Genomic DNA, 26,982 nt, shown 5'->3' with positions numbered 1-26,982 from the left:
TGAGCCATGCTTTGTATAGAAACACAAGGCCAGATTGTTAATGAACTTGTAACACTTCTTTTAATATCGTTCAGTTCATTTAATATTGATATGTAGCCTTACAGTTTACATTTTTCGTTTACTTTTATGTAGATCTTGTAATTTTCTTTGTTTTCTTTTTTTATTCATTTTTAAAATATTTTGGGAATTATCAAAAATAAATAAATACAAAAAGAAATGTTGAAATTATGTTGGCATTTCTATTCAAGTGCTGTATTGGAATGTATAGTGATGCAAAAAATGACAATACGCACTGTATTGTATAATTAGCATATCATTACATCCCAGGATGTACACAGCAGTTAACAGTCATCTGTCAATAAGGTTGATCACATTAAATTTCACAAATTGTATTAGAAATTATTTCCATTTTCACTTCCATTTAATCTGCTGTGGCATTCATGATATAATTTAATTTAATTTAATTCTGCTTGCCCCGGTTGTAGTCGACCAGCCAAGTCATGTTTGATGTCCAAATTTTGCTTCTTTAGTTTAGCTAATAGAAGCCATGAGACTAACATTGCTAAGAAACACTAGAAGTCAGTAGTCACCTAAATCTTTTCTGTAAAAACACCTCAAAAACTTCTCTCAATCCACTCAAACCTCACCAAGGTCTTCATTAAGGTTGTGCAGACTTGCTGTTGATGTGGCTTGAACACAGTATGACTTATTGTGAGCTATAAAAATAAACAAGACTTCACAACGTAACGCAACACTGTGAGCAGTCATTTTAGGTGCTGTGAAAATTTCTCCCCCACCAAATCTGACTTCTCTTTGCATGCACATGCGTCACAGGCAAATGGACAGATTATGTTCACAATTTTTGTTGTTTCTTTTTATAAACATATGACTTCAGTTTGAAAATTCGAGCTTAACAGTTATTTATAAAGAGAACCATAAATCTTATAATCTGTAGCATTCACATGCCTTACCGCTGCACTGTTGTCTAAAAGGGTTGTCTGCTGTGTTGAGCTACATCGTGAACCTTGTTCATTTTTATAGCTCACAGTAAATCTTGCAGTCCACTAAACTTGCATCAGCAAGTCTGTGTCCTGGATGTGGTTTGAGCGGTTTGAGAGATGTTTTGAGGATTTACAGAAACAATTTGGGTGACTACTGACTTCCAGTGTTTCTGAGCAACATTAGCCTTGTAGCTCCAGCACTAAACTAAAGAGGGAACATTTGGACACCAAGTTACATCTGGCATAAAGTGAATATTAGACCAAGTCTAGTAATTAATTGATTCTAAATCAGTCTGAAGGGTCATTTCAGACCATGAATATCTCCCTTTACTTTTGCCACATTGCCATATGGTTGATGGTCAGCTTTTGACAAGATGAGTACAGTGGTTATGGTGTAGTAGTTAAGGATACTGACAGGGCCAAGAAAAACAAACCAATATTGCAGTAGGGAAATTCAGGGCTACACGATTTAGTCATTCGAAGATCAAGTTCATACCAGAAGTAAATGTAAATATATGTGACCCTTCTGAAACATCAGTGTGTGAAATGGCAGGCCTGCGGAATGTGAGTGTCACTTCAGCTGTGACCGTAAGAGCAGCTGAGTGGGATGTGTGTGAGCTGCCTGCAATGTGTACGAGTTTGTTTGTTGCTCCGTCTGTGTTTTGTGGAGTCTCCAGTGGCCCCACAGATCCTCCAGGGGTTTGTGTTTTTGAATTATTGCCCATAAATTCCTGTGAGTTGAAGTAACAATATTGTTTGGTCTCATGTTTCCCTTAAACTCAGAATAAGGCCGAGAAAGGCCTTGAATATCGCTGAAAAGTATAGCCATTAGGCAGCAGAGGAGGTTTTTATACAGGAGCTATTTTGGGACAGGGACGCTACTTTGCTTTAACTGAAATGACCTGCTCGGCTGCCCTGATAAAAGGAGTTTGAACTGAGCAGCGATGGCAAGAGGCTTTATGAGGCAACAGGTCATTTAGACAGAGTGCGCAGATGACCTCAGTGCGGAGTTTGGAGCTGAGCTGCGTTTTCCGTTTCAGTAGGGAGATGCAATGTAGAATTTCAAAATATATCAATTACAGGTGGTAGTCATACGTAGAAAGAAGAGCTCCAAGTTGGTTTTTAGTCTTAATAAAAACATTTGCAGTGGTCAGGATTTGCAAACAGTTCTCTTTGGATGTGCTCATTTTTCTAGCATTCTGTGTCTGGCTGGCATCAAATGTTGTGATGAATTTCTAAAGTTGTGAAAATTAGGGATGTGAAATTTTTCAACACAAGCATTTGGGTTCAACCTTATAAAAGTAGATGAGACTCAGTGATTTGTCAAATGCAGAGATGTTGGTAAAATTTAAACACATCCAGGGCTCAGATATCAGCAAAGCTACTATAGCTAACTGAGCTAACTTAGTAAGTACTTTCAAGCTAATGCTAAAGCTTCAGCCTCAAGGCTCTCAAGGACATTTTACAGAAAGGGGCATGTTAGCTTTGGGTACCATAATTGGTCTGTCATAAGTACTACTTTTGTCAACTTTGATGTCAAGTTGACAATAACACCAGAAGGGAATCCTCAGGGCCTTCTAGAGCTTCAGAGAAGACTTAATGATTTCTGGGAACTAAAAAATACATGTCTATAATTTTAAGTTCATTGCTCATCGTTGGAATCAGTACTACTCTTGTTTCATTGTTAGGTTTTGGATAGAAAATTTGGGAGAAAATACAATTTTGTGATACATGTGCAAAAAAGGCATACCCTCTTTGTAGTCAGTCAAGTCTGAGATAATTTCAATCCCAGGTTGTTACTGGGGGAGCAAACATTAGAGAGACATATGGATGAAACACCTGTCTGTTGGGGTAATGAGGCCTTTAGCCTTGATTTAGCCATTGGCATATCAGGCCTGTATGTTTACTAGCTTAGCCTGCGGTGCACCTCTGTCAGTATAAGCTAGTTAGGTTAGATAGAGTTGGTAACGGTATAGGCCATTCTTTTGGCTGCCTCATGTACTTAAATATATTGACAATTGATGATTAGGAAGGCTAGTCATGTTCTTCATAGAGAAGGGATGTTCCTAAATACATGAACGACAGGGATTTAATTGCTAAATTTGCTGCAGGGAAGATCTAGACAGTCATTTGTGCGTTGCTATTGGTTATTAGGCAATATTTTGAAGGCAAAGAGTAAACCCTGGATGGTTTGTAGGCCTGGGTGATATCTAAAAATACAATAATTAACACTATGGATTATGTCACATATATTATAATAGCTCAATTTTTGTATTTTCTTGTGAACTGCTCTTTAGATTGCATAAAAAGAAGTCATGATAAATTGGACAAATACAATAGCTCAAAATTGCATTAACTCAGCGATTTGAAGAGAATTTTTAAAGATCAGTGTGATAAAGCTAGCATTCTGCTAGTTAGTTTTCCCTATTGTTAAGGCCATGAAGGGTTAATGATCACAGGGACACTGAAATGTCATCTGTTCTTTATATTGCCTCAAACAGCTGTCTTGTCTTCACCTACCTGGCAATTAAATGTGTTTCCCTGCTGCCTAAAAAGCACATCCTGCTTTTTTGGTTTGAACATGAGCCTTGTGTTTGAAAAGGCCTGATCTCGATGCTCCTCTTTTTGGTTAGATAGATGTAGAACCTACACAAGCTGACTAATAAATGGTTGCACAATGTCCTAGTCCTTATGACATGATATTAGGTTTTTCCTGCGCCTCACTGGTAATTCAAACTCAGCATTGGTTGATTATGTAAAGGTTCATGCCAGAACCTTCAACATGGTTCTAACCACAAAATTGCAGAAGGAAGGGGAACTTGAAGGAGCTTGCTGGTTGTTATATTGCAGTGTTGCAACAAAACAAAGAGAAATTGATCAAAAATGTGGATTTTAATTTATTTTCAAGGGGACTGAGATGAAGAACAGGGGGTCTAAGGCCCCCTAAATAGAGTAGACAATCCTTAAACTTGCGTTTTTTTCCTTCTCTTCTAAAAAATACCATTGCATATTTTCGAATCTTGTTAAATATAGATTATTCTTTGCAGAGTGCAATGTATTTGTTTGTTTGCATGCTTTGGTAAAAACAAAATTTCTTGCACTCTGACAGTGATGAGGCGAATGTCACTTTACCACTTCCCTCTGCACACTGTCAGACAGCGCTGACATTTCCTCTTTATCATTCTCTCTGAATGCATGTGCGCCCATAGGCCGGTAGGCAAGCTAAGATAACCCAGCAAGCTGCAGTCCTTTCTTGCCAGCGAGATTCCAATTGTAAGTTGCATGCTACAGTTTGTTTATTTATCTGTTTAGAGCTTTGGCATTATCATCAGACAATCAGCACATTTTTTAAAAAATCATATTTGGAAAGGTTTGCCTTGCCCTTCGGGTCTGTGGTAAAGACGTATTGTATCATTCCGCTCTTGCACGCCGTGATAAAAACGAAGAATGTGCTTCACTTATGCAAATGACAGAACATCTGCTTCAACCACGTTGAGCTTTAATGTGTATCATGTGGGGCTTTGTTGATTTAAGCCGTGCGGACTGCAATAGGTCGCTTAGCATGTAAAGCTTGAGTAACAGATATGTCAGAAAATGCATTACGTAACTATTCAAACTTGTGTCTGGGATGCTATGATAGTACAGCTGGTCAAAGGGCCTCTAAACTCAATGGATGGATTCAAAATAGCATACTTTACTCCCAGTAGTACAGAAATAGTAGCCCAAATACTGATTAAACAGTAGATAAAAATGCCCAGATTCTATACTACAACCAGTCAACACCCAAAGTATGCAATCACTCCAGGCTTTTCAGTGCCTTGATTCCAGTAGGAAGGGGGAATGCAGCTTCTAAGGCAGTAAGAGAAGACAGCAGTTATTCTTAACAACATAATCTTTTCAAATTTTCTTACTTTGCTCATGGTGTAAACAAAACACTGCGAATAAGTGTATATAATGTAGTGTTAATGGTACTGCAATTTCACTATGATAGAAAAATACAGATATTCATTACCATCTTCAACACTGGGAAGGGAGAGGTGTCTTCAATAAAAAACAGGGTTAAAAAGAAACAAATAAACAAAATCATCTGGACCATAGGCACCTCAGCAACAAAGCAAGTGGAACACTTACACCCCTGATTTTATTATTCATTATTTTATTTGAATAAAAAAATTGACTTTTTTTGTGTCATTTGTGCCAATTGTGTAAGCTTAAACACACTATATTTCTTGGAATTTTAACTGTTTCTCCTAAAAAAAAACATTATGCTAAGTTATGTTATGCTACATTATATTATGTTACATGTTTATGCTACATTATGTTACGCTATGTTATGTTATGGTACATTGTGTTATGGTATGTTATGTTACACTATGTTATGCTATATTTTGTTACACTACATTATGTTATACTACATTATGTTATGCTACGTTATGTTACGGTACATTGCGTTGAACTATGTTATATTATGTTATAGTACATTGCCTTCTGCCACATTGTGCTATACTATGTTACGTTTCGTTACGTTACATTATGTTAAAGAAACTTTCTTTGACACTTAAATTAATATTTATATGTATCTAATATATATCTTTATATATCTAATACCAGTAATGGATGTCACTGTATTACATTCACACTGACTAAACAGTACACAATAGTGGATACCCCAGTAATTTTATGATTTTTTACATTGTTTACACTAAGAGCTAGATGCAGTGATGAATATTTTAGCCTGTTATGCTATTACATAGCATCGTTTGATGCAGAAACATTTTAATTCCCCTCATAGGTAGCCTTTGTTCGTTCAAATACCACCACTAGTATAATGCTAATTCCTGCTTGCACCTCTATGGGCTTTCCAATGTTTGTTTCAGTTTTACAGTGACTAGGTCAGTACTCACACTGCAGCCTTACCCCTCTGCAGTGTGAGTTTATACCAGCCTGTGTGTGTCAACAGAATAGTGAGCAAGAGCAATAGAATATGAATAGACATGATACTGTATTGCATATTGTCAGTGTGTTCATATAATTTCAAAATTTCAGGATTGAGATGAATCACAAAATATAGATTTTTTTGACAACACTAAGAGTAAGAAGCAATAACTTTTTCATTTTTCTATTATCTTCCCACAGAAATGCTTCTTCATTCACTGTGATGATTTCCCAGGCCCACTCTTCCTGATAATGAAGGACTTGCGTAGCAATGGCTGTAGTCCTTACAAGAAAAGCTGTGAAAAAAGTGGTGAGTTGACGTGTCTGTGGAAAACTGAGAGCGTCAAGAACAGTACTTTGGGAGAAAGACTGGTTGGAGAGGAAAGGCCTTATTATATCAGATCTGGACTGCATCTTTACACTGAACTGAAGAGCAACACATGCCCACAGGCTGCCTGACCAAAGTTATGATTCTCAGCACAACTGGGTTTAGATGAAACTTCCCAGGTATGAGGCTTACATCATATAACTTTATCTCTCAGCCTTTTTCCATTTGTTTATATAAGATCTTCTTAGATCTGTATGTAACCTCTCTCTGCAGCCCCCCTAGTGGCCATTCCTCCAGCAGAATAGAAATCAACTCTGATTAATCAGTATAAACAAATAAACCTTTTTCCCTCTAACACTGTTATCAGATTAACTAGGACACTGTTGGCTCTCTCTGTGTGAAATGTTGTGACTCTGTGTTGAGCTGCTAACAAGCAATAAGGGCTGAAAGGGGAGGGGTGAGAAGCCCCTGCTGTGAAAACAATTCACACCTCTCCAAAAAGATGGCCATGCTGAGATAAAACAGACACCACTGCAGCTTTCTTGATATCAAAATCTAAAAATATAATATATAATATAAAAAATATAATATAAAAAATATATTCTATCAGTGTTACTGAAGAAAACTGGACACAATACACACCTGATTGAAAGTACAGTGCCTTGCAAAAGTGTTCAACCCCATTAAAAGTCATTAGAGTCATCTGGGTTATGATTGACACTGATTGTTTCAGCCAGTATTGTTATTGCAAATCAACATGTTCTTAATGTAAATCAAAATTCATTATCTGTCAGCAGATCTTTAAATATAAATAAAAACTGAAAAATGTTGTTTGCGTAAATATTCAATCCATTCAGTTTCTACCAGCTTTGCACACAGTTTCACTGTGTTTTACTCATTCTTCCTGGCAGATGTTGTTTTGATGATGCTTGTGGACTGCAGTTTTCAAATAGTGCCACAGATTCTTGATTGGTTTGAGATCTGGACTTTGACTTGGCCATCTTTTTGTTGTTTAACCACTCTTTTGTTGCTTTGGCCTTGTGCTTGGGATCAATGTTTGACTGAAAGGTGAAGTTTCTCCTGGCTTTAGTTTTTTTTGCAGGTTGTCTTACAGTGTCTCCTTGTATTTTGCTCCATCCACCCATGCTTCAGTTTTAACAGGAAGCCCTGTTCTTACTGAGAAAAAGCATACCCACAACATGATGCTGCCACCGCCATACTGCACTGTTGGGATGGTGATGGTTGAGAAATGGGCAGTGTTAGGTTTCCACTAAATGTTTTAAATTTTGGCTTAAATGCTCAATTTTTCTCTGACCACAAAACCTTATCTCACATTTTAGCTGGCAAACTCCAGACATGGTTTGCTGTGGCTTCTTTCTAGTCACCCTCCCATACACACCAGTTGTGTGCAGAGCTATTGATATCATTCACTAGTGCACCTTCACTCAAGTCTCAGTCACTTAACTTAAACCTCTGATGCACTAATGACTGAGCTATCCAGGCCCCACTTAGTAAGATTTATACTTCATCGAAGCCTTTTTTTTGTTGTTTTAATCTCAATCCTAAAAAATCTTCTTCAACACTTGCAAATTTTATAGCACCAGTGCTACATGCTCAGATTTTTACGTACAGCTTTGTGTTTTATTTCACAGTTTTAATGTCTTCACAATTCATTTGAAATCTAAAATGTTGTAAAATAAAGGAAAGGTGTCTTCCAACTTTAGACTGTGTTTGTATTCATGCCCTAAAGATAAAATGGAAAGAGTCTATTTTGAACACTGGTCTGATTACCACTACTACAGCGTTTCACTTGATCACATTTTTATCAACAAAAGCCTTCTACCTCATAAGGGCATCTACCTTGTCGGAGGTGCGAGTATTTCGTGGGGAGAAAATCTGGTATAAAGCATCAAAGGGAAGAGGCGAGACGAAGCCAAACTTCAGCAGTGTGTAATAACTTTATTCTGCTACTGTGCACTTAATGCTTTAAGTTGTCATTATAGATTCTGCTTGACAGTTAGTTTTATGACAGGGATTAACAAGGATTGAGTTCAAATTGAATAATTTCACCTCACTACAGAAATACTTTAGAGCATTTTACACTTGCTTGGCTGAATGTGGACAACAATCCCTCCATCAGCCCCGTCCAGCTGACCATCAGTGGTGTTTTCAAAGGGTCATTTCTTTGTTTGCAGTGTGAGGCACCTGGCCAATGCTACACATATGCAGTGAGATTTCTGGAGTCCGTAGCGCTTGACGTGGTTGTTAGCATGACGAATAAGTATTTTCTCTTTGTGGTTTGAAATCGTTTGCTTAGGTAAGCAGTAAGCTCTTTAAACATCTGTTTGTGGTCGCACGACAACTTTGCTACCTCCAAATATGCGGTAAATATTTTGGTGAAAGAATACACTAAAGACAACAACATCAGTTTGCACATGATAGCGTGTTTACGTGCGGATAAAGAACGCAAAGAGGTAACTCCATGCATTTTCCAAAGTCCTTTCTTTTTGCACCTAAAAGTAAAAGTTAGAAGTATTGTTGTAAACAAAATGCACTTGATCCATCATCATGCAAAGTATATTATGGCTTTTCTACAGCGAATTGCACAAGAACAGATGTTCTCTTTCTGCTGCTGTTGCCATGGGAGGCATAAGTTTAATTGCATTTGCATAACCATTTCATATATTTTTATTTACAATGCATGCTTTCATAATTGGCCCTCATAGAGAGTTTGAGTTCAGCGATTGCAGAATAAAAACATGTGCAGCGTTAGCAGTGTTGGCTGCTCTCCTTGCATATTCCCAAAACTTGCCTCCCTCCCCTTGCAGAGAAGAAAACAAACATGCAATCATGCAGTGGTTAGATGTGATATGACATGTGTAGAGTATGCACTGTAATTAGCCATCATCTGAAATCTGAACTGGTGGCGAGCATTTACTGTGCTGTGATTAATCAACTTTGTTTTCACTGGATAGCGCATACACTGTATGACTATATTTAGTTTACTAATATACATATTTGCATCTACATTTTATTGCACATTATTTAGCCCCTCATTATTTAGCTAATTGTGGTAAAAGATGTATTTGAGATGATTTATGTTAAAACACTGTATCTTGAATGTTTGTATAACCACTTTGGGCTATGCATGCTGTTTAGTTGTTCTAAGACCTTTTCAGCATGTCAGTTTAATATAATATGGTCAATGACTGAAACATGAGAAACACCTCAATCACTGACTCTCTGACTGGCTTTGAGTCAACAAAAATATTAATGTGCTATGTAAGAGTAGACAATATACCTATACAGCATTTAGAATTCTTCTGACATCCTTCTTTTGTCATAAAATGTATACAGGTAAATAGCACAGACAATGAACAGTGGAAAACATGCTGAGGTTAGACTGTTTAGCTGAGTGGAGTCAATCAGTCATGTTTTAGTGAAAGTGAAAATGCAGTTGCCCATGTAGTCGGTTGAAACCTGAGGTCCAGTTTGTTGTTGGGGTATTAAGATGTTTTGTCAAGCATTTTTGGAGCTGTTTCTCCATGCATCATAAAATTTTAACACAATGTAAATGGCAGATGGCATTTTAAAATTATGTAATCTGATGATTTGTTCCAAGAGCACCAATATGCTGCATGCTATGTCATACCATTAATTACTATGGTCAGTCATTGTGAAGCCTTTCCCTATGTATAGTGTAACGCTTCTTACCCAGAGCGGGGAATAGGAGCTCGAGGTAGCCTTGATAAGTGGAATTAGCAAAGACACACATGGGCAGAAACATGGACACTGGTGTGGGTACACCAAATGGCTTGTTTATTCACTACAAGGACCATATCAAGCCAGGACTCATGACTACTAATGTTCCATTTATACATAAATGAGACGCAGTATAAAGCACCATGGTGGTGTTGCTGTAAAGGTTGAGAAGGATAGAAAATAAAGGTGGGTTGTACAACTGCAACCCGCCCCATCTTTCCAATCCAGCTCTCATCGTCTACAGTGAGTGCGGTCTCACCGTTGACTCGAAACTCTCTTACACTACAAACCAGGATCAAAATTCTGTGAATAAGCATTTGAACTTTGTAAGAATACAATAGAAAATCAATACGGAAACAAGTAAACTCCAAAAATACAGACCATAGATAAGAGAATGTATTATCAAAGATATTTTAGGTTATATCCTTATGTTTTATTCTAAATATATTGTGGGTTTTACATTTCATCCCACTTTTGGACACTGGAGCAGAAAAATATGCAATTGTGTTTATGTTTTCTATCCTTAAGATTTTCTGGCATCTGTGCGTGATCAGGTGGAGACTGGCAAAACTCTGCGAACACCACTATGCAAGTAACAAATTACCATACATTTTTCCCTCTCAAAAACTAGTCCCATCTGTGAAAAGATGAATTTTATAGACTTGTAGCTTAATTTACAAATACATTTTACTGAAGGCTTTATTAAAGTGGTCTTCAAAAATAGAACTATTCACATAGACGTTTACTGACGGAATTCAGCATCTGCCCATTGGTTTCTGTTATAAATGAGTTGTGAATTCTGTGTTTTTCTGCTCTTATTTTCAAGTGTAAGGAAATGCATAAGCACTGCCTGTGCTAACTGAACATATGTTACAAATGCAACAGATAGAGATTAGGTTGAAAAATGCTGGAATATTACTTTAATATTTTTACTAAGAGAAATGTCCTACACCAGTCTGCTCAGTCATCTGCACTAGTTAGGCAGTGATGCAAATCCACCTATTCTAGAAGAACTGGATCTGCACATGCTAAGTTTTTGGTGGCCTTTTTTGGTGGAGAAAACATCATATATCAGATATTTATTTTGAGAAACTAATGGTAATTAGAAAAGTTTTGCAGCAGTTGGAAGCTTCACTGGTCTTCATCACTGGGGAGTGAGTCAGCCCTGGATGCATTAGTCACCCCTGCGTCTTTTCTGTTCATCAGATACTGCGTTTCAGATGTACTCAAAGACTGCTTTAATTTCCACAGAGCTCTTTGCTGTCTATGACTCATTTTGCCCTGTGCATTTCTGGCAGTCTGCACAGCTTAAGTGCAATGTCCATTTGCCGGCCACTAGGATTAATAACTGTTATGGCAACAAATGACCTCATGGTTCAGTGGCTTTAGATGATATTTCCTGTTGAATGCTACTTGGTTCCTTTGTGGCTGTGTCTGTGGCTGAATGATTCATTAGTGTTCAGGGTGATAATTGAGCGCCAGTTTTGAGACACCGTTTATTGACTGTGTCATCTATCAAGGACAAAGAGGAAATGATTGATTTAGTGTGAAGGTCATTGTTCTAAACTCTAAATTGTTCTACAAGGGTTAGAAAATACTTAAGTAACTGAACGTATTGTTGATGTATTTTTAAAGTTTTGTTTCTTATAATATATTTTTTTTAAATTGAATATTTGTAATGTGTACTGCTTGTTTTGAAATTGAGCGCTCATACTCAATGACATGTCTAAAAGAAAAATGTCTTTTTTCTCCTTATATTTTCATTTAGACCTTCAAAGTAATCCTTATAAATCTCAAAATGGATCTTTGAGAGAGTTTGGGAGGAGGACATACCTGAAGCTCTTCCTCCTTCCAAACTAACATCCTACAGTACTGTGCATAATTCAGAGACCACCTACTATTTACTTTTTGTCTAGTAAAAACAACCAAAACTTGAATTTCTAAGTTAAATGGGACATGCAAATGAGACACACCAGTCTTAGGAAATCATACCATGCCAAGACCTGGCAGACCACCAAAACGATCGCCATCAGATAAACAGTGCTTAAAGATTTCAGCATTGAGAGAGAGGAGAAAATCAAGCTCCACTCTTGCTTTAGATCTGAACACATCCACAGGTGTTTCTGTCCATGCTTCCACTGTGAGAACACAACTCAGCACTATGAGTCTGAAAGGATGTGTAGCTGTAAAGAATGTACATAAAGAAGCTGCTGTTGTTCTCAGAACAATGGACTGACCACCCCAGAGTCCAGACCTCAACATCACTGAATGTGTTTGGGATTACTTGGATCGTGAGAAGCAAAAAATGCAACCGACTTCTAAGACTAAATTTTGGAGGTGAAAGTTTTCTGTTAAACATGTTTTCTGCTTTTTTTTGGATGCTGAAAAATGAATAACATGTACTTAATGGCTGTTTTGACTGAAAATTAAATGCATGATTGTTGATCCCTGAAATTTGCACAGTACTGTATAAATGACCATCTCTACCTTCCGTTTCCTGTGCTGAAGTTTTTGTACCCCACCACCTTTCCACCTTCTCCCATCTCTCAGTCCTACCTCTGTTCATCAAAAAGGGGGCTCCAGCCTTTCAACCTGGATCTGAAGCCAGTCAGAACTCGAGTTCTCTTCCCTTCTACAGTCATACAGTCTCCTCTCATATGTTGAAAGCGTGGTCTGAACAAGCAAGTCTTGTTTTCCTTTTTCTCTCGACAATCAGGCACGTTCCCATGCATTCAAATTTTTCATTAGAACATCCAGTTAAATTTATATCATTGAATTACACACAACTATGCTAATAAGGCAAGAAACTGTACTGCATATTAGTCACCACACTACACTTGTGGCATCAGGAAGATGGAGAGCACGAGCTGCTAAAGGACAGAGATAGAGTGATAACCCCATGGAATGCATTGCTTACAACAATATTACATTATTTCTGCATGAGAAATTTATTATAGTGTTCAAGAGAATTTTACAGGCGTTTAAGAGTTGAGAGGGTTTAAGTAAAGGAAGACTTGTTGTCTGGGTGATATAGAGGGTGATTAGCCTTTTCCCAGTTAATTTTTAAAAGTTAAGTTAATTTTAAAGTTAATTAAGTTAATTAAGTTAATTTTTAAAAAGCATGTTCTGATTCTTCAATTTTTATTTGTTAAAACATTTAATTTACACTTTTATATTTTAGTATGTTTTAATGTTGATACTTTTTTATTTCACCCAAGAACAATTTTGGCTCCAAACTTTGGCTTAGTTAAAGCTGCACTACGTAAGATTTTGTTGTTAAAACTAAAGGAAGTAGCATTACTGGCTCAGGAGAAAAAATACACTAAAATATAGTGTGTATGTGCTGCTGTGAGTCACCCTGTGAACTGTAAAGCCTAAAATAGTAATTTAAAAGTCCTACACATGTACAGGCTCTAAAAGGAGCTCTTTGCTTGATCTTTATGTCTTAAATGCAAAATCAATTATATGTTCATGAAGATATGATGACATAGTAGATCCTGGAATGACACGTCTTTCATCAGGTTTTGACCCAGTTCTCTTTGAATACTCTTTCAACATGTTCACTTTCTTCAGATTTGTCTGCTCTGGGAAAGCGTCCGGAGCACAACTGACATTACGAAATGTTCTTCCACACATTCCCATATTTATCAAGCATTTAAAAGTAAGAACACTGATCTGAGATCAGGTTGATCAGTTCATGTAATTCTATTATTCTTAAATAAATATGAGCCATTGTGTGCAGTTACACATTTCCACCAGAGAGGTCTCCAAATGCCCGGAACGCCAGAACTTACATAGTGTGGCTTCAACCAGCATTTTACCTTGAACATGAAAAAATTGCACATTGGTTCCTCATGCATAAGCATTTGAGCACCATGTAGCAGGATTTCACAAAAATTGAGTGGAGATAAAGGATTTTATGCTCTGTACTTTTTCTAATAAAGCTAATGACAAGGGTTATAACATATAATGTGTTTTCTTTATTGTCAGCTCAATATCACCATTGCAGTCTACATGCTGCATAACTCTCTGTGTCACGTGGCATGCAGATCACGTAAATGATGAACATCATATCCTTCCTATTATTGTTTGCACCTGGTTCAATGTCTAACTTGGCCAGCACATTTCTGACAAAATATTGGCCTGTGCTCCAGTGTCCAGTTTGAAGATGAAGTCCATTCTGTTGACTGTGTACCTAGCAGTTTATTGTCCTGCTCCTGAGACCATCTCTACAAAGAGTTTACCCAAGGCTTTGTTGTCCTCTTCAACAAAGTGGACATTTTTTTGCTGTTCTGCTGTCTGCAGATCTTTGTGAAATGATTCAGTATGCATTCCTTGCCACATGCTGGGCATTGGCGTGATTTGTTTACCTCCACAGTGTGAGCAGTGCCGATTCTCTGCACTCTCCCTTTTTTCGTCGCGTGCTTTTTCGCCACTCTGCCACTTTCCCATTGCTCTTGATGCACAGTCCGTTTTTATTATTAAAGGCCTTCCAATGACTACAGTCCATGCTTATCATTCTGCTCTGTGTTGCTTCTCTGGCCTGACAAATTTGTTTTGCCTTTTTAAGAGTTAAATCAGACTCCCCGAGTGACCTTTCTCTCAGTCCTTTATCACACACATCCATCACTATACTGTCGCGTATCAGCGACTTGGTGACGTCTCCAAAATTGCACGTTTGATTCAAGTCTCTCCATTACCAGCACACAGTCTTTCTGTTGCTCCAGCATTAGCTGCATGCAGTTGAAGACATCCAGGGCATCGGCTTTCCCACCACGGTTAGAAACAGTGCAACCTTTCGACTGCTCTCATTGTCATCAGCCTCTGTTGCCATCAAATATAGGGGGAATGGTTGCTTAAACTTTTTCCACATTTCCTGTCAACTTTAGTTGGTTAGAGGCTTGAAATACTGCTCCGTCTTCCCTGCTCGTAGCTAGTTCCCGTTCCCATGCAACATAGCTGGCGTGGCCTTTGCCAGTTTCAAGCTAACAAGCAATCTAGCTAGTTTTTGCCCACCTGTCATTGCTTTCTGCAGTCATCTGAGTCTAGCTTCAGTTTGAAAGCTCCAGTTATCTTGCTGTGTTCTGTACTGTTTTTAATAAAAGCAAATGACAAGGGTTATAACATGTAACATGTTTTCTTTATTGTCAGATCAGTAACAGGTGTTTTGCTGCAGTACACATGCCACGTAAACGATGCACATCACACTGATAATGCGGCTGACAGTGTGAGTGAAAATGACCAGTTTTGCGTGGATTTTCCTCCCTCCTTTAAAACCAGGCATAATTTTACATTAGGCTCCCAGAAGATGTGTTGGAGGGAGACTTCCTTTAACAATAACAGCAGACACAGCTGTGAGCCTCAAACACATTCTGAAAGAATGTTTACCCTCAGAAGAACACTGATTAGGTTCTATGGGATCAGATATATATGTGCGTGAGAAGATGCGGTACAAAGTAGGCTGAGATGCAGCCGCAATATGCAAGTCATCATTTTCCAAATTCAGTTTTCTTAAGTGACTTAATAACACTTGTTGTTATGTAGTGAGTGAGTCTCTTCAAGACTGAATTTTCAGTTTCTGTTTTGTCTTGAGCTTGTTGATGGTGCCTTTTAAACCCAGCACCTTTTTTGAGATTTGTTTCCATACCATTTGAGAACAGTTGCATTTTATGATCATTTCATTATGTATGAAAATGACATGGAATAAAATCTTATCACATTAAGATGCATTCACGTTGAGAATGTTTGTAAAGTTACCACTTTGGAGATGAATAATTTTACAGTGGTGCTGCTTTTGAGCAAGTAGAAATGTGCATATATTATTGTGTTAAAAAAAAAGGCATTGATCATTATAGCCTGTGAAAAGTCAGCTTCTATATAACGCACAGACACTCTACACAGCCCTTTTAAAATACTGGCGTATAGGTCAGACATCAGCGCTTTGCACCTGTGAGCTCTTTGGGTGCCTTCCAAATAGTCCAAAAAAAGGGGGAAGAGTCTGTCTGGTTTTGATGTGAAAAAGCAGTCAGATGGAGGGCAGGAAAACTGAGAACCGAGAGTGGAAAAGTGATAGAGAGAGTTACTAGAGTTGAAATATTGAAGTCACACTATCTGATATGGGACAGAAGCAGCTGATTGATAGTAGAAATTGGGAAAAAGCTATAATAATCATGTTATATTGGCAGATTCTATTAGAAGTTATTTCCTCTTCAGATGTCATTTCCTACTACAGCTGCATTGCTGTACAGACCAGAACAAAGACCATTTACATATATGGATCATTCTACAGAATTGGTTCAAAGTCAGAGTTCAAAACACTTTCAGTGACCCTTTACCTTAGTTATCTTTATTAAGTATTTAAATATTATTTTCACAAGTTGAGGGGCTATGTTTGGGACAGCCACCTCCCAACAGAAAGTACACCATAAATTATGATTTTGCATAAATTTAGCTTATTACCATCTTAATTCAAGCATTGTAAATATTGAAGGTCTGAATACTTTTTTTTTTTTCTAATTCAGTAGAATAGTCTAATAGAATAGGCTCTGCACCCCAGAAATAAAAGAACTAATGACTGTAAGGTTAGTAGTCTCAATATGTTTTTATTATTACTGGTATTCCTCAGTAATTTCTGTACTGTCTAAATCCGCAATGTCAATAAATTTGTCGTGACTTTACCGAAATGTAAAACTACCCCAGAATATATTCATTCTGTGTGAATTGCTGTGTTGTATGGTAAATATTCTGTCATATCCTGTGGAAATTAAGTTTTCTTGTTTTTGTATGAAGGCCCATAAGGAAGCATTTATTTGTATTCTCTGTGAACCAAATCAAACCAAGATATATTGTACCACTTCAAACATTACAACATGTAAAATGGCAAAAATTAATGTTTAAATTCATTTTAATGTATTTTATGTGGTGTTGTCAACCATGAATTCCCAAGCTGATCACAAAGCTAAAGATTCATTGCATTCACGTAGGACAGCTTCATAGATGGTCAAGATAAGTGGAATTACAATGAATTTAAATATTTGGACATGTTTTGTACTGCTGAGCAGCCAAACGTATTAAAAATGGAAACTTTTTTATGTGAAGACAATTAGTAATTCCTCTTATCTCTGTAATTTATACTGAGATTTCTTATCGCATGTGTTATAAACATTACAGACCTAAACCCATCTGAAAAATAGTATTGATTCCTATCTTAATGATCAAGTATAGATGTAATTACTCTCAAATTAAAATTGACATTTAGCATGTTTACCTCTTAATAATTTCAGATACAGAGATAAAAAAATAAAAACCACTGTCCAGTTACTTATGGATTGCACTGTAGCTACTGTTAGACAGTCTAACAAATGAGCCTTGTGCAGTTGGCCAAATTAATTTTATAACTAATAACATTGCAAGCTGATTAGCTGGAAGATAATCAGGTTTCACAGATTCAATTCATTTATTTATTTATTTATTTTTTTTGCTTTGCGGTATGTGCAAACGTTGTGAACTTCATTTATCATTACAGCTTCAGCAGTGACCACCACTACCACCTCCCCCACTTTAGTAAACAAATGCTGTCATCACAGAATGGTTTAGCAAAACAATGTCACTGCACCACTTTGCAGCCATTTCCCACTAAACTGTTTTTAAGGGAGCCCTTATCACATGGGAACAAGTGTGCTTATCTGATTATATCAGTCTGTGAAGGCACAAACATCATTCCATGCTTCAGCCTAACTTGTCAATGCGATATTGATGAGCATTTCGGAGGGGTGCGTGTAAAAGAATAAGGCCGTAGTGAACCAAAACAGCACAAGAAAATCTATTTTGTTCTATATCTATGTCCACTTTTCTTCACCTTGCCAGGAATTTAAGGTGTTCTTCCATGAGCCCCTTATCACACAACACTCAAGAGATTAATAAAACAGGATGTTTTAATGACAGCCTCTTATCTCAGTCTCTTAACGTAATAAAAGGTTGGAAAATGCTGTGTGGAATTAAATGCTTAGCTCAAGTGTTAAACACACAAGCTCTGAACGTGGCCAGGTTGAACTCGGATCATTACAGCGAGGGACAGCTTCGAAACTGGCAAAGTTTTGCTTAATTTCCTACCCGCTATTCAGAAGCTTCATTTTCATAATGTCAAAATAAGCTCTCATGTTGCATAACGTACCCAGGCTTTGTGGTTTCTAGTGCTAAACCGAGTCTCCCCTGAGCTGTGGCCTACCCAGCGACTCCTCCTCCAGCTTACTTGAAGAGTCAGATGTTTGTGTTGGCACGTCACTTGATTGAGGGCGATTACACTGCAATGTTTGTGTGTGAACATTCTTATCATTGTGCATTATCTTAATCACAGCAATATTATTAATTATTTATTTTTCCATAAGGTCCATTAGATGCTCACATGCCCGTGGCTACAAGCAGAATTAGAGAAACAAAGCCGATTGGACTTGACAGACTTCAATTCTTGCCTCACGTGTTCCAGTCAAATTTATAATTGTTTTTTCAACAATCTTTTTAATTGTCTGTTTCCGTCTTTAAGCGTTTGCTATGTGATTTTTTTTTTTTATGTCAAAACAGGAGCTATGAAAAATGGCTTTTTACATTGCGGCTTTCCGGCCCGATTTCTCAGATTAATGTTCGTCTCCCCGTCCCTTGTCAGGGTCAGGTGACTTTTGCCGTGTCTAAGCTCAAGCTGCGGCCGTGTTTTCAAACCCTTCAGCATCAGGAGACCAATAAGGCTGATCCAGAGCCTCTAAAACATCCCCCCGGTCTCCCCACGTCTGTTTTTGTTTGCATTTCTCAGATTCTCTGCACTGAAACAGCTCCTTAGTTATTAACGTCAGACTGAGCGCTGTAGAATATGTAGACTTATCCCTTTCTCTGCATGAAGTGTAACCAGAAGGGTTAAGAACCGGAGCCTCTTAAGAACAAATCACACAGAGACCTTTCACTGGAGCCATTCTTGTAAATGAAATGCATGTGAGGAACTTTTTGTAAGTTTGTAGAGCTTTCACATAATAAAGGTTCTGTACATATTAAAGTTTGTTCCTAGAACCATATGTTCAAGCTAAGAGGCCTTGAGGAACCATCGTTTTTAAGAATCTGCTATCAGCATTGCTTTCTGTTTGTGAAGCATTTTTCAAGTTTGACCTGAAATGAACCAAGAAAAGGAACTTGGAAAAGCTGCTTTAGAAACAACAACAGCTACAAATCAGTGTCAGTCAGTGAGTCTCATGCAGAGGTGAGCAGTCTGAAGCCACACTCTAGTAAAAGTATTGTTACTCCAATGAAACAATGACTGACGTAGAAGTAAAAATATGTTAGTAAGACAGAAGAAACTTAAATAAAAAAAATAGGGGTGTAACAATTTATGTATTTTCTCATTCTTTATGATTTTCGATTCTGAGCTGAACAATCAATATGCTTTTTGAAATACAAGAAGGCCCAAAAATTGCAATGCTTAAAGTTTATAAGTAGCATAAAAAAAAAAATGCTCATTTGAGCATGGGCAGGGGTCAGCAACCAAAATGACATCTTTGAGTCAGGCAGAACTCCTCCAGTTTAGCCTCTGTCAGTAATTCATACAATTATTCTACTGGTTGGGAAAACAACCTAAGAATATTACCTTTCAAATGAGACTTGAGAGACTTGAGATCATGACTGTAGCCCAAAATATGTGGAAACAGTGCTCCTTTTACTCTGGGTATGCCGTTTCAGGCAAAAATGTAATGACAGTTAAAGCCAGGTTACACTACACGACTTTTACTCTGATTTAAGCCACAATTCTCAGTGTGGCCAGGTCTGTGCTTGTTGGCTCTAGTCTGCAGATTTTTAGGTCAGTCGGTGTTAACAGTTGAAGAGGGAATTGAGTAGTGTGTGAGGGGCACAGACTCAGATTTTTGTTCTTCCGATCGTGTTTCAGACCAGTCAGAGTTTATCAAACATGTTTAATTTTTTCGACCTGACTCTGAGCGTAATCTAGTAGTGTAAACTGGTCAATGACTCGATCTGAATGGATTCTTGCAACAGCCAATGAAAATTGAGAGAGCAAAAGAAGAAAACAAGCAAGTAAACAAAGAAAAATGGCAAAAAGTCACTCACATGTGGAGCGAACCTTTTTAATGAGTTGAGTCGAAATGAGCACAATTGGGGTTATGTGCATTTAAAACTCTAAAAACTCTAAAAATTCCACACTGATCACATTTTTAAATCCAGGACCCTCACCTAAATATGTTTACCTGCTGCTTCTTTACTGTGCCAGTGCAAACAGTATAGAAAACAGCAGCAGCAGCAGCAGCGAGCCACTCCACCTTTGTTTATTTGCGCCTCCTAGTAACAAGCTTGCGTGAGTTCAGTGAGTTTAGTTCGATTTAGTTGTAAATTAATTAGTTGAAAATTGTACTGATATAACAGAGTAAATAACAGTAGTTACATTTTATTTCTGCTCTCATGCAATGATGCCTGCCAATTTTTATTATATCTTTAATGTTTTTTGGACAGATATAGTACTGTGCAAAAGGCAGCTGATAAAACTAATCTCATCAGTAAGTGTGTTTTGCCTGTAAAATCTTTAAATGACATTAGAATAAATTAAGGGTGTCAAGCCAAAAAAGTAGATAATCAGGATTAATCATATTCTTCTGTATACTTAATTGCAATTAATTACATTTGATCATCTTTTTTGCTCAAACTTAACCTTAAAAAAAGATTTATTTCCATTTAAGAAGCTACTCATTTTGTTTTAGATATATAAGTGAATTGTATTTATTACTTTTAGTAATTCAATAACATTGTTTTCATCATTTGAACGCGAGGTTCTCTTGAGCTGAAAGATGAAAATCCTGTAAATGCAGGTTGAACATAAAAATAAGGTGGACGCAGTTTCCAGTCTTTGTCAGTGAGAGCAATAGTGGCTGCATGTTCCAACTCATCCACCATTGTAGCCTCTCGCCAAGAGAGCTATAAAAGGTTTACTGTGTAAAGTAATGACCCTACCTAGCACTAAGCCTTTGCATTAATCAGTGCTATATTTAAAACACGTCATCAACAAAAACCCCTTTTTTAAGTATGTACCCAAGAAACGTTGTCCAGTATCACAGAATGAGGAATTCCACTTTTCCCACTTATCATTTACTGACCAAACTTGAGAGGGAACGAAGACAAGATAGCAGTGTCGCAGACAGAGACAACAAGTTTAGAATCTAGAAACTTTCCTCTTTCCAGTGATCATAAAGAGCCTGACAGTAATCTAAACACACATACACAGTGTACAATATTCAGCTTTGTTGTCCAGAGAAGAAAACCATTCCTCTGCTATGGTTTATAGTAAGAGAAACAGAATAAGCTGGTGGAACATTCCTCTCTGCTTAGCTGAAGACAGAGAGTGTCTTTGGACGTGTCAGGTAATGTCTGCTCTGGATTTAACAGGAAGGTGATTTGTGACTTTGGGGCGCTTTGATGCAGATTGGATTTTTTGAAGATTGATGGCTGAAGTGTCGATTCTAGTCAGTTATTTTAGTTATGTGCTGCATCACCTGCAGGGAAGTGGTTCGCCCTATTAGTAAAATGTAAAATAGCAGTCGCACAGAAATCAAATGGTATGTCAAAGACATAAAGGCTATGGAGATGACCCAACAACGCCTCTCAAAGTTATTGAGTGTGGAGCACTGTCTCACCACTCAACGTGTTGGCTGTATCATGGAACAGCATCAAAAACAAAGTTCAGAGGTTCATCACCAAGTGCTTGAGAAGAGTAATGCACTTCAGGTGGTGCTAGAAGCTTGGAGCTGCAGCTCAGTTCCATGGGAAAGAGCCTGACAGGAGGAAGGAGACACGGCATGTACTGTACTGTTGCATAAAAAAGAACTGGAGGATAAAGACAGTTGACCATAAATCTACAAACGCTGCTACCTGCAAAAAGCTCAAAGCTGAGGAAAACAAAAGAGCTGGAGCCAGATTCACAAAAGCTTTCAAAGAAAAAACTACAAAGAACCTTAAGACAAACATTGGGAAGTTCATAAGAATGTTCTGAAGTACAGTTTAAAAAAAAAGTTTACAATTCTTAAATAAAAAAAAACACTACTAGATTCATAAAATCTGTCTTTATTTGGAACTTTATTACACATGCATGAGCACTGAAAAACACACTTTTAAAACAGTACTTGAGTTTTTATGAACAGCCTACAGCACTATTTGCTACATGACATAAGATGTTTGATGAAATGAATGACAGTGCAGTCATATGAACTAAAATGACAGACATTTCCTCTGTTTGTAACTCTATTACAGAGCATTCTTTCCAAATAATGGAACACATCAGGCAGGTGCTGTGTTTCAGAATCTTCTTATCCTTAGTTAACATGTAAAGGTCAAAATTAGAATTTTCACAAATTCATATTACAGGAGCAAATCTCATCCTAATTTACAAATGAACTGTGTTATCTTACAGCATCTTCAGTTAGGAAATCTTAAACTACTCAACCGAGGTTGCTTACTGAGCAATCTGCAATATGCACACAGCTAAAATGTAAACACATAATCAAAATAATGTAAAAAAAAGTAAGTTAGCTAGCTAGACAGCTATTGTTGTGAACAAATGTCAAAATTGAAGAGTGATGAACTTAAAGTTGGAAAAAGTAAATGATACTGAAGTTGAACCCCCTGCTGTCGAAGGGCATCACTGCTCCACAGTTTGAGTTTCCATTACCCAGAGTTTTTGCTGCTCTACAAGCCATTTATAACGTTATTCATCCTAATAAACAGCCACATGTCTAGCTGTGTTTTTTTGTTATTCATCACTGCGATATTTTGTTTGGCAAGTTTTTAGCAACATTAACACAAGGGTTGGGATGTGATGGAATACAGGTATTAGGAATACATATTCAGAATACAGAAATTAAGCATCTGCATTCAATCTAAGTAACATTTACCTTTTAAAAAGGTATTAATTTCAGTGTTTCAGTGAGCTCTGCTAAAGACTGAGTAGACTGATAAATCAATATAATCAGTTATTAATAAAAGTGGCACTGAGCTCTGCTAAAGCCTGAGTAGACTGATAAACCAATGTGATGATCAGTTATTGATCTCAGTGTAACGACTTTTGTAACGACAATACTTTTGTATTAACCCATATAGTGTTTGTACAGTCATGCAAATGGGAAAATATGTATAAACACAATCACTTAAGTTTGAGGACATCAAAATCTTCCATAGTACTGTTATATGGTGTTCTTAACTAAGCCTATTTCTTGTCAGATCTATTACTTGAGAATGATGCTTCATAACAATGTTATAAACTGAAAACTTTAGGTTAAGCCTTCTTCCATCAATGCAAAGTCATTTACTTCATAGAACGTCTTATGCCCTCTTGTGAGTAAGGTCATTCTAAATATAACAAGCATTGCTTTATAAATACCTTATTCAGTGTTTTTGCCTTTGTTTTAAAGTGCCTGTGTAGGTAGCCTATAAGTAGTGTTACCTAAAAAACCTAACTAATGTTAAAAATATGAACAACCCCCACACATAATAACATAGTCCACTATTTGTCCTTAGTCATGCTTCAATCATCAGAGTCCCCACACTACAAGACACGCACAGAATAAAACACCACACGGTCAGATTATGTTCACAAATCGAGCCCCCAAATGACCAGGGATCTCGCAGAATTTCTCATGAACAAACATGACTTTAGATCAAAACAAACATGGCGGACAAGGGTGAGGCATAGATTAGTGTGGTAGTTTGTTTTGCATTGAAAAAGTGAAAGAAAAATAAATGTGGAAAAAGTATTTGTTTTTGAAAGTTCATAAAAATAACATAAGATAAATCCTTCTGTTTAGTTCTGCTCTTCGTTGAGACTGGGTTACACTGGTTAAGAGTCATCCAAAGATCACGTCAACACTGTGTTTCATATGAAATAGTTTGCACCCCCCACACAACATGATGTTGAGTTGTGAATATAGAACATGTTGAAAATTTACCATTCTATAATGAGGTGACCAGGACTGGACCAGGAGAGAGGATCTAAGGGGTTAAAATTGGAGTATACACACTCTGGACTACAGGAAAACCTGGAAAGATAATCATTTAAGATCAGCCGAACATCAAGACACCTTTTGCAAATATCACAAGGGGTGAATCTGTCTCAAAATTGGCCCGATCATCCTGTAGTGTGGGCCCGGTATAAGAAATGTTCCCTTTCTCAAATCTATTAAAGGAAGTTCCACAGATTTTTAACCAAATATGCTCAGCGTGGTTTAATGTCAGCACAGCAGTAACACTCATGTGGCGGTAGCATGTTAGTGTGTGTTGCGCTGGTACAAGTGGATCAGACACAGCAGTGCTGCTGGAGTTTTTAAACACCTCAGTGTCACTGCTGGACTGAGAATAGTCCACCAACCAAAAGTATCCAGCCAACAGCGTCCTGTGACCACTGATAAAGGACTAGAAGATGACCAACACAAACTGTGCAGCAGCAGATGAGCTACTGTTTCTGACTTTACATCTATAAGGTGGACCAACAAGACAGTAAGTGGACAGTGTTTAAAAGCTGCAGCAGCACTGCTGTGTTTAATCCACTCGTACCAGCACAACACACACTAACATGCCACCACCACATCAGTGTGACTGCAGTGCTGAGAATGACCCAAAATCCAAATAATACCAGCTCTGTGGTGGTCCTGTGGGGGTCTTGACCATTGAAAAACAGAATGAAATGTGCTAAGTGCACCTATATTTTAAGAGGAGCTGCTAAAATGAAAAAGAGTGTAGAAACAAAGGAGGTGTACTTAATGTAGTAGCAGGTCAGTGTATATATTTTTTCAAGAACAGGACTTTTTCTTAAAAGTGTTCTTAAAGTGAAGAATATATTTCTTAAGACACTTTCCTGATTCCCCTGGTACTTACACGCTACGTGCTGAAGAAGAACTTAGTAAGTCAGCGACTTTTGAAACCACTAAGGCCTTTGCTTCAGTTCATCGGTGATGCACGCAACAGCCTTTGATTATAGAGGAAACAGTTTGCACCATAGAACGTTTTTTTCCACTGCTTTGTCTTCAGTATTTGTATTGTTTTATCATATCTTGTGTTATCTACTGTACCTTCATTTTTCAATGCTGATCTTCCATAAAAAGGAATAAATACACGACCCAGCATGGTTAAAAGCATGCTTGGCCATTAAAGAGTAGATTTGGCATAAATTCTGTCAATTTTTTCCATTTTATCAGGCCTCTCTCTAGTAGGCCTCTACGTATCTGGGTAAGACCTGCCCACCCAAGTTGCCTTTGCAAGCTATGACAATCTGGGACTCTTGTCTCTCTAGCATATCTTGAGCGACCTCAAAGTAAATACACTCCCTTTCTGGGGAAGCATGGAAACTTATTATTACTCCAGATGCCTTAACCATTCACTTCTTAAGCCCACAAATTTAGAATCCACATGCACGGCACAACAATGAATTATTGGGCGATTATGAATAAGTAACTCCGCAGTGGAAAAAGGAACTTGTGGCCAACTGATACATCCCCTTCCCCACAAGAGAGCTTCTCTTTCAAATGCACGTTTGAGAAGGTGAACGCATGCCTAATGTTTATCAGGTGTTTGTTGCTGAGCGCTTGATGCCATATCGTACTGACATTAAGATGCATACGTTCTCCGAAACAGGCCAAATACAGATTTTTCTTCATTTCAGAAGGTGTGTTCATTTCTCTGGTGTGTTTATCAGGCTCAGGTTTTCCCTTATCAGAACGGCTAAACATGAACATCACACATGACTTGTGCTTCTTCATTTAGCTCTTGTTTCTGTCAAAGATAACCTGTAGAATGTATATGATTTTTTTGGACCTGCACATAATGAAAAATCTTACCAAATTTCCTAAATAATAAATATTAAAGCTTCATAAGTGGTTCTTGGCTTGGTTGTATGGTTCTGGGAAACACCTCTAACGGGCATAGAATCTTCTTAAAACTGTAAAAAAGGTTCTTCACTCTCATAAATATCATTTACAATAATTGTTCTTCAGAGAACCACCTACTGAAAAATTCTTCAGGCGACCAAATGTGCATCACTCCAAAGAACATTTTCTGGCATCTTCTGGCGCATATTCTACATTTTCCTGTATTTTATTGGTTCCTCTGAGACCCACTTATCATTTTTGTGTGGGTTTGTTTAGCAAAACGAATTTGTTTTTAGTTGATCATTTTCCAACTTCGTTAGAATTAAAGAGCCTGTTTTTGTTACTGTGCCTTTAAGACTGATATGGCTCATTCTACTGAATTTGTTCAAACTGCAGTCACTTAGAGCAAAAGTCCATTTTTCATGATGTGGTCCCTTTAAGGGTGAACATCTTTCTTTGTTTGCTCATTTCAGCTCTATTACTCATGTTTTTGAACCTTTGAAGTTTGCATAGCTAAATATTTCAGTTTATGCTATAAAACATAAACGTGGAGTCCCATAAGGCCAGTGTTGCTATTATAAGCACAGACCAAATAGATATTTACACGTGTCTGATTTTTTTTCATGGTTAAATCCATACAGACAGTTTGAAAAGGTTCCCATGACGGAGCCATTCCGGCAGTCTGGGCGTGTCCTGCCAGTTCTTTATTTTAAACCCTAAACTCATGGGAAAGCTATTTCTGGACTTGTTCCTCTGACACTGAAAACACTGCCAGCTGTTTATTAACAGGTGCAATGGTCACAATGAAGCAAAAATAGCTCATTAGGTAAACATGCATCAAAATAGATTCCATAGAAAGGGATAGTACAGTTGTGGGGTGTGGGGGAAAACCGAGTTTTTGTTTCACTTTGTGCAGCTCCGCTGATAACTGAGACCATCTGTGTTGTTTTTACTGCGATTTTCAGCGGATGCAAATGATCTATGGTACGTTACACTTGGAGGTTATAAACGGTCATCATTTTTCAAGAATCTTTGGTCCGTTGTTGTCAAGTGAGGCGCA

At 37.6% G+C, this 26,982-nt stretch overlaps 1 protein-coding gene across 1 annotated transcript in view; it reads left to right on the top strand.

Annotated features, from left to right (window-relative positions):
- The window catches only part of myocd (myocardin), a 133,942-nt gene that overhangs the window by 13,041 nt on the left and 93,919 nt on the right, over positions 1-26,982 (top strand). The window contains exon 2 of the mRNA XM_036572948.1: positions 6,138-6,443. The gene's annotated coding sequence lies outside the window, so the exon portion shown is untranslated. The remainder of the gene's footprint in view (positions 1-6,137; positions 6,444-26,982) is intronic.

This window comes from Colossoma macropomum, unplaced genomic scaffold (assembly GCF_904425465.1).
Source record: "Colossoma macropomum unplaced genomic scaffold, Colossoma_macropomum, whole genome shotgun sequence".
NCBI classification, from domain to species: Eukaryota; Metazoa; Chordata; class Actinopteri; order Characiformes; family Serrasalmidae; genus Colossoma; species Colossoma macropomum.
The sequence above is the reverse complement of the archived record's forward strand: the minus strand, read 5'-3'. Positions and strand labels throughout refer to the sequence as shown.